Raw genomic sequence first — 10281 nt, forward strand, 5'->3', positions numbered from 1 at the left:
GAACGAACACCCACAAGCTTTCTATCATAGGCTTCGTTCAGCTTACTTTGGCCTACTCACAGAAACAGGAATGGAAGAGCTGTTACCATTCAAACAAATGTTTCTGTCGAACATGTATCCCACCTTCATTACCTACTTGGGCCCGGCAGCCCACGTTGGCTTGCCTATCTTACAACTCAGAGAGCTTGCAAGCACAACTTTTGAAGCATCAAAAGTTCACAACGCTAAGAGCCCTGACCACTCAGTTTTGAAGTTTAACCAGGAGCACTCACTCCAGTTAGAGGGTGCATTATCAGGTATTGGAGCGTCTAGAGATGACGCACAACAACAGTTTCTACCACGAAACCATGATTCCAATAACCTCCGCGGTCGAAATAACTGTAAAGTACGTAGCCATCAACATGGCTACCGCTACAATCGACCCGTTCGCTACGTTCCTGCACCCAACCCACAAAAAGTGTCAGAGCACAAGGGTAACAAAGGGTTGAAGGATGACCAAAACGTAGACCAATGTTCTCCAGAAGTCCCACTGCGGGAAGAACTAAAGCGAGAACAATTTGAGAAAAGGGTAAAAGATAAGTCACAAGGACTAGAAGGGGAATTACCGGACACCAGGTCCGCAGGAATTAACACCCATAGCATGGACGTTAAAGTTCAAATTTCTCCCGCTCTTATTCAAGACCCTATCCAGGGCCCGCTTGATCAAGAAACAAGCCCCCGGGCTCTGTCTATAGACTCTGATACAAAAGTTGCGAAGAAAAAGGTCAAACGCTTCGTTAAAGCCAAGCCCACTCAAAATCAGAAAAGTCAATCTGCTTCCATCTTGAACAGACATGGCACATCACGTCGTTGCGAACGACCACTCCACTTTGTGGGGAATATGTCCACTAACCACGAATCTAAACGGCCATACCTGGAAACAGTCCTGGAGGACTGCTTAGCTTGTCATGTGCTAATTGATTCGGGTGCGACAATATCACTCATCTCTCAAACATTGTTTGATGATCTCAAAAGGGCTTTGAAGCCAACTAAACGTTGGTTAAAAGTGGAACGATGCAACACTAAACTTCGAGGGGTCACTCAGACTACCTCGCCTCTCACATTGAGAGTCATGCTGAAACTACACTTCCAGGACGTATCGCTCGTTCACCCTGTATATGTTACCAGCCTCGAAACTGTAACCCTGCTACTTGGAGCAGACTTGATGGATCGGTTACTCCCATTGATGGATTGGAAAACCAACCAGGTATGGTCACAGGCCACAGTGCCTTCTCCACTGACCACACCGTCTCCCCCTAACGCTAGCTGCAACACAGTCCTTCACGAGGGGTATCTGTCGAAAGCACCCCTTGAGAAAAAGACGTTTAGAAACCTCTTGGTACAAAATCCGATCCACGGAGATAGTACGATATCTCGACACATTCCATCAGCCAACCTGATTGACCATTCTTTTCATGATTTCGAGCCAGCTGTCTCTGTGAATAAGCAACTTCCCTCCTCCTTGCAGTCATGTAATACGGTAGTTGAGATGAACTTTTCTTTCCCTTTGGACACTTCCGCAAGCACTGCGGCCGTCCCAGCAAGAAAAACATTGATGCGCAGAGTATACTCTGCTTCCGATGATACACCTTCCGCTTTGTTGGGGACTGTCACCCCTTACAATGACACTAATGGCGTCAGTCCAGCAACTGACCCGATGACTCCCACTTGTGAAACACTTTGCGATATCACAGACCGATATCCTCGTCTCAGTTCACAGGTAATGAAGAGGTTGCCACACGCGGACGCGGTGGTGACTGACATGCCTCGACAGCCACTGAGCGTTTTGAAGCACAAACACCAGGAGATTTGGTTGAAAGGTTACAGCCACTCTCATAAAAACGCGGCCGCTGACAACTCGTACATAGGGTCCGACCTTTTCATTTGCGCATCGGACACCAACACCACCCGCTGGTGGGGGGGTCCCGAGGCACAAAGGGGGGGAATAGTAGCCCAGACCCATGATGAGCCTCATCGAGGCCGGTGGGGGGGGTCGAGACTACGGACAACACCGTACGAGGCCGCCAGAGCATAAATCAAATCTAGTTGTAAACTCTCCTATGAGAACAGTGAGGAGCAGACAGGCCCCTAGACGGGGATTATCTTAGAAGACATCTAAGATAGTACTGAGGTGTACCACACTGGTCGTAAAGGAAGTCCAGTGGACTTGTCCACCTCCAAAACAAATGGCAACAATAATCATTCTTTGCCATGCGTAGGTTCAACTACAATACAACTAGTAAAATGCTCCAATCATGTGTTCCGGTAGATAATATTTCAGAATAAATCGGTAGGATAACTGGTCCCCTTGAGTACCAGTACCAATACCAGCTACAATCAGTAAGAAGGTTAGAGACTTAACAAATCAAATTACCATTGACAACAGCGACATAGGAGTCACTCAGAGTGCAACACGTGGAGGGGAATCTCCAGTGCACTCTTCCAATGGTTAACACACATGTCACTAATAAATAGGACCCTCCATTCAGGAGTAAAATTATTAGAAGTCATGAACCATGATCACACCACGTATGACTGGTCCAACACTTAAAGAGTACTTCCGTCGTGAGGTTAGCTCCTCCGTGGATAACATAGCTATGAAATAGACTTCATACCTATCGCCACTACAATAGTGGAAGACAGTGACGTGTAGAAAACTACTACAGACTCCCTTGACACCAATTCTGACTGACCTCCAGGCATTGACCTGAAAATTACCTGACTACGTCAGACTCATTCTGAACAAGTTGTAATCTGCCCGGATACTTGGTTTTCTTCCCTTGACATGCGCGCTTGTGTAAGCATAAACGCACATGCACAACGGAACATCCAATTAGGATTTATGCTAGGACCACTTAAGGGCCCAAGCAATATACCAGCCTTAGTAAAGTTGAACATTTACTTCTAGGCCTTTGACTCTACAGCACTCACCAGTTTTCTTCCCAGAAGTCCGTAGGTCATACCTGTAGACTGCCCAAAACTAGTGCATTACAGCTGTAGACTTATCATATAGTTATCAACTTAGGATAGCGCCTAAGCAACACACCAAGTAGGAAAACCCTAGATATGGCATTAGAGACAATGCCATGATAATCATTTTGCCAGAACATTGGACGTATATAGAATACAGTCCAATTAGATTATTTTTTTTGTGTGAACTATATTTTTTATATTTTTGTTTTATTTATGCTTTCATTCCTTTTCGGTTCAGTTCCTTTGACACTTAGGAAGTGATAGAGCCATAAACAAAGTCCCCATACAACCATCACTTAGTGCCACAACGCCGCTCATTGGGGAATGAATGTAATTATATATATTTCATGAGTGTGTGTGCGTTGTTAACATCTGCCTAAGTTACTGCCCAGATCTTCCAGTCTGGACGACGGGTCCGGAACGGCGACCCCAAATCCGGACACCCACAGCCTATCCTTGTGGCGGCATGCCCGCTGTCAGAGAGACTACCAAGGTAAACCAGCAGAGGGGGGGACCGCAACGGCGATCACCAACCAGGACATCCCCTGGCCCTTCCTGGGGTACTTTACAGCTTCCAGGGAACCTACCAAGGTACACCAATTGAGGAGACCGCAACGGCGATCACCAACCGGACATCAACTGCCCATCCTTGTGGTGGACGGCTCCGCTTTCAGAGAGCCTACCAAGTTCAACCACCAGAGAGGACTGCAACGATGATCTACCAATGGGACATCACGTGGTCATGATTTTATGTTGATTTGTAACTTGCAGGATAAACAAGATCCAAACCACCAGGGGGGGGTATGTCATGACATTGGCCTCTTTTGGTACAGGGAGGACAGTTGACCCCTCACTTTTGCACACAATCCACCCTGTGTGTAAAGGGTCGTAAAAACTATAAAATTCCAGGAGAGTCTCTGGCCACATGGCCCATCGAGAGACACAGGAAATTCTTCCAACTCATAGAATTGGAGAGCCAAGCGACATTTTGTGTTCTGGAGAAGGTATGGAAGATTGGTGAAGAATCCAGCTACGAACTGATCCGCTTGGCACCATTTTGTGATACTCAGAAGAGACAATATAGCCATATTACCATAAAACTGTTTATATAATAGACTCAGTTTAAGACTTGCCTCATATGGGTGTATGGAATGTATTAATAAGGATAAAGCTTTTGTAAGACATTGAGATGCTATGTACTGATGTAATGTGATAGAATTGTATTTCTGTAACCAAATCTAACTCAGTCATAGGCACGCCCCAGGGACACATACAGGACCAGGCGTCATTTGACCAGCCTGTTCGATGGGCACTATAAAACACTCCCTGATTTACATTTCTCCAGACCAGGCCTACACTCCGTTGGCACATAGGTTCTACCATCTAATTCCTCTACTGAAAGTGAACCATACCACGTGGTTGAGTGAGCCTTCAATTGTCAATTGTTAATGAACTCTGTGTAAACTTCTCAGCTGACCATTTATGACCCATTGTTCAACAGGCCGACCTGCCTGTTTAGCCAGTAGGGCACATTCCGATACCAATCCTTTGTGACGATAATGACTGTTTGTATGTTTTTCTGTTAATTACTTAGTGTAGTAAATAAATGATTTTAAGACAATTGATGTATGGATGATTTTAGTAAAGACTGGGTTCGTGCAGATACAACAATTTACGACGTTTTGGAATGAGACTGGACTAGAGGTAAATACACCCATTAAACTAGAAGATAATCTGCCTATACTATAATAGAATATAATATTATAGTACAGGAAAGTTATATTAGGAAAATTATAGCTTTGTAATCTGAATATTCTCCTTGGTGCCCCGATCTCCTAGTTAATTACAATTAAACGATTAATCAGTTTAATCGCGTGATAATAATTACAGGGAGCTAATTGATAAACATATCTTCCGTTTAATGGTACCCCCACAGACACGACACATACATACACACCATCTTCCTCTCCCCGCTCGGCGCTTCTCTCACCTCATCCCCATCATTGCGTCTCTCAATACATACATTTTAAACAAACATACAAACAGAAAATAAACAAAAAAGCTCAGTTTAAACCAAGAAGTTAGTTTCCACACATGGAACGTACAGTGTAATTCTGAAATACATAGATCACCACCATTCTAAGAGAATCCTTGCAGCATAATAGCTGATACCTCAGGTTCTAGATCATTTAGATAAGGTTCCCATACTTTGCATTCTAAAACAGATCAGTTCTACAATGTACATGTCAGATATTCCAGTGGCACCCATTCAAATAGTATCTTATGCCAATCTTTAATAGAAGGAACCTTATCACTAATCCACTGTAAGAGGATGTTTTTCCTCGCTACGAAGGTAAGGCTGGTGTAAAGCCTCCTCTTACCCACAGAGTAACATGCCCACTAGGGAGACCTAACAGTAAAGAAACTGGGTCCAATTCTAGATCAACCCCTAGGATCTTTTCAATTTCTTGCAGAACACCAGACCAGTATCTTTGTAATTTGGAACATGACCATAAAGAATGTGTTAGGGTGCCTGTATCAGTTTTACATTTAAGACACTGAGGAGAAGAGGAAGAGGGGCTAAAAGCATGTCTGCGATTTGAGGATATATGAAATCTGTATATTATTCTGAACTGGATTGCTCTAGTACGATTACATAGAGATATTGTTTTTGCATATCTCCAAATGTCCTCCCACATCTCTTCGTCAATAGTAACAGACAATTCTTTCTCCCACACTTGTTTCACCCTCTGTGTGTCGACAGCAGAAAAGGACCGTAAAGCATCATAAAACTGCCATACGGACATTTACCTTGTGGGGAAAAAAGCATTCTTTCAATGACAGACACATCAGGGTTACCAATTAAGGTGGTGCTCTTCAAAATATAATGTCTTACTTGTAGGAAGCGGGAAAAGTCCTGCTTTGGGAGTCAGCATTTCTCAACCATCTGCTCAAATGACAATAAAATCTTATCAGCAAATAAATAATTTAGTCTACGTATGCCCTTATTAAGCCAAAAGTTCAAGCCAGCATACAGCAATCCTGGACCAAAATCTGGGTTGTTAAGAATTGGGGTAAGAGCAGAGGTTAGTTTGGACCTTCCCAAAAAATGTTGAACTGACCTCCATACTTTGAGTGTGTTAAGTGTAATGGGATTATTGCAGTGATCTGTTACAGACTTGAAACTTCTGAAAAATAAAAGATCCTGTAAGGGGTATTTTGAAAGAGAAGTCTCAATGTCTAACCAAATAGAGGAGTCATCATTTGTGATCCAACCAGAAATATAACATAGGTGGGCACACCATTGATAGAACCTGATATTGGGCAGGTCCAAGCCGCCCATAGAACTTGGCAGCTGCAATATTGCCATCTTAAGTCTTGGCTTGCGTTTACTCCATATAAAGGAACTTAGCCATCCATTTACATTCTTTATTACCTTATTTGAGAGTAATACTGGGATCATTTGGATTGGGTAAAGTAGTCTAGGTAAAATGTTCATTTTCAAGAGGGACATTCTACCCAACCATGAAATTGGAAGAGAGTTCCAGCGCTCCAGATCCTGTCTTATTGTATCAAACAAGGGAACAAAATTGTCTTTGTACATTTGCTGGAATTTAGGAGTTACAAATATACCCCGATACATAAAACCTGAGGGAGACCATTTAAAAGGGAAGGGGGAGAAGTATTAGGTACAGAGTGAAGGTTACCAAGTGGCATAGCCTCTGATTTAGTTAAGTTATTCTTGTAGCCTGAGAATTCGCTGAATAATTCAATAATATTAACAAGAGATGTAATTGAAGTCTCGGGACTAGAGATGAATATCAGGACATCATCAGCATACAAGCTTATTTTATGGTGAACATCACCAATGAGCAGCCCCTGTATAGAAGACGTTACCCTGATGGCCTCGGCCAGTGGTTCCATAGTGAGTGCAAATAGGAGAGGGGACAAAGGACAGCCCTGTCTGGTACTTCTATGTATAGAGAAGCTATTGACCATAGCCCGTTAGTAAGGACAGCAGCCCGAGGATCATCATATAAAACTTTCACTCATTTTATAAAGTTGTCCCCTAGACCAAATCTAGTTAGAGCAAAGAATAGGTAAGACCACTCCACATGATCAAATGCTTTCTCAGCATCTAGGGAGAGAACAAGACCATCCATAGCACTTCGTTGGTAGCCTTGAATTAAATTAAGAAGCCGCCTGACATTGTTACATGACTTACGGCCCTTAAGGAAGCCAGTTTGGTCTCCTTTCACAATTAGTGGCAGTGAGTCCTCTAATCTTGTGGCTAGAATTTTAGAAAGCAATTTTCTATCCACATTCAGAAGAGAAATGGGTCTGTATGAGGAACAAGACTCTGGGCATTTTCCCTTTTTGAGAATAAGTGGCTTCTCTCAGTGTTTGAGGGAGCTGATCATTTGAAAATGAGTGGTTAAACATATCACGCAATGGCTCAAGGATCAGGCCATGGAACTCCTTATAGAACTCACTACAAAACCCGACTGGTCCGGGGCCTTACCATTTTGCAGATTCTTAATTGCGAACATTATCTCTTCCTCGGTAATGGGGGCATTAAGGAGAGACCTCTGTTCTTCGGAGATAGTAGGGAGCTCAATCTTAGATAATAAGTGCTCCATTAATTTGGGTGTGTCATTTGTCAGTTCTGAGGCATAGAGATTTGCATAAAATTTCATTTATCAATTTATTTTCAAATATATGATTGCCATCAGAATCAGAAATAGTAGCAATTGTCTGTGAGTCAGCTCTTTTTATAGCTAGGTTCGCCAAGTACTTTCCTGGCTTAAAGCCATGTTCATATAGCTTTTGCCTGACAAATCTCATTTTCTTTTCAGCATCCTGTGTTAGGAGAGAGTCCAACGTTGATCTAAGGACTGATATTTCCTTTAAACAACCCTATCTCAAAACCTGAATATGAATACCTCTGCTGCAAATGTGCCATACGTCCATGCCTGTACATTTTGCCGAAATTACACAAACCTAAAACAAAACAAGGCAATTATCCCAGCAGACCCATGGTTGCAGGAATAAGCTCAATGCTAGAGCCATTTTCAAACTTCGTAGACTCTATAGACTTCATAAACCAGACCTCACCAATAATGGGCTTAATAGAAGACTGTATTTTGGTCACATTAGATGTTGAGAGTCTAAATAACAGCATTCCCCATACGTGGGCTGGCAGCTCATTATTTGAGAGAAAGAGATACTAACAAATACCCACCAACATACTTTATTCTAGAGCTGGCTGAATATGTTATGACGTATAACTATTTAAATTTGATGATGAATACTACCTCCAAATGAATGGAACATCGATGGGCTCCACATTTGCTCCGAGCTATGCTAACCTTTATGTGGCTTTTTGAAGAACGGTTTGTTAACAATGAAAACAAATAATTAGGAACTAAAGAGAAGGACTACATTAAAACTCCCACTCCTGCCTTATTAATAGGGCTTGCTCCAGATTAGAGCATATATCCCTTTGGAACACCTGTGTGGTGGATCAACACTCTGTTGTCTATAGAAACGTTCATTACTGAGTTGCTCTGAATCTCTTCTTTGTATTTTTAATAGTCTAAAACGACCACAGCACCCCCTTGTCTGCAGGTTTGATAACCAAAGATGAATCTTTCATTAGTACATTAACCTCTTGGGGCTAGGTGGGACGCTAGCGTGCCACCCGTGGTGCACTCCATCAACAGCAGGTGCATTTCAAGAGCGGCAAATTTGAATCCAAATAAATGTCAAAATTCAAATTTTTCAAAAATACAACTATTTTACACCATTTGAAAGATAAACATCTCCTTAATCTAACCACGTTTTACGATTTCAAAAAGGTTTTACGGCGAAAGCATAAATTTAGAGTATGTTAGGACAGTACATTTACAAGAGTTGTGTGTAATGTTTTGTCAAGTCAAAGACAGGGTCACCAAAACCATAAAACCAGCTAAAATGATGCACTAACCTTTTACAATCTCCATCAGATGACACTCCTAGGACATTATGTTAGACAATGCATGCATTTTTAGTTCTATCAAGTTCATATTTATATCCAAAAACAGCGTTTTACTATGGCATTGATGTTGAGGAAATCGTTTCCCTCCAATAACCGGCAGTCAAGTCAGCACCACAAATTAAAATTAGAAAACATTGGTAAAATATTATATTGTCATTTAAAGAATTATAGATTTACATCTCTTGAACGCAATCAACTTGCCAGATTTAAAAATAACCTTACTGGGAAATCACACTTTGCAATAATCTGAGCACTGCGCCCAGAAAAATACGCGTTGCGATACAGACTAGACGTCATGTTGGGGAGATCTAAAATCGAAAATACTATGTAAATAATCCATTACCTTTGATTCTCTTCATCAGATGTCACTTCCAGGTATCACAGGTCCATAACGAATGTAGTTTTGTTCAAAAAAGCTCATCATTTATGTCCAAAAATCTCCGTCTCGTTAGCACATGATGTAAGCCAGCCGGACTTCTCGTCATGAACGAGGGGAAAAAATATATTTCCGTTCGTTCAAACATGTCAAACGTTGTATAGCATAAATCATTAGGGCCTTTTTTAACCAGAACATGAATAATATTCAAGGTGGACGAATGCATTCTCTTTTATAACGTATTGGAACGAGGGTACCCAACATGAACTCGCGCGCCAGGTGTCTAATGGGACATCATCGTTCCATGGCTCTTGTTCGGTCAGATCTCCCTCCAGAAGACTCAAAACACTTTGTAAAGGCTGGTGACATCTAGTGGAAGCAATAGGAAGTGCCAAAATATTCCTAAACCCCTGTGTTTTTCAATGGGATAGGTTTAAAGTCAATACAACACATCAGGTATCCACTTCCTGTCAGAAAATGTCTCAGGGTTTTGCCTGCCAAATGAGTTCTGTTATACTCACAGACACCATTCAAACAGTTTTGGAAACTTTAGAGTGTTTTCTATCCATATATAATAAGTATATGCATATTCTAGTTACTGGGTAGGATTAGTAACCAGATTAAATCGGGTACATTTTTTTTATCCAGACGTGCAAATGCTGCCCCCTAGACCCAACAGGTTAAGTGCCTGTTCTTCTGTCCTAGTGAGGTTCTTCTGAATGTGGTTTGTTTTTCTCGCATACACTGACATGGCTTCTTGTTCGACAAACCTACAATAGGTATTAAAATCAATTTTTATGCCATTTTTCTCATAAAAAAGCGATAATATTCCGACCGGGAATCTGCGTTTAGATAA

Source organism: Salmo salar, chromosome 21 (assembly GCF_965601325.2).
Source record: "Salmo salar chromosome 21, fSalSal1, whole genome shotgun sequence".
NCBI lineage: Eukaryota > Metazoa > Chordata > Actinopteri > Salmoniformes > Salmonidae > Salmo > Salmo salar.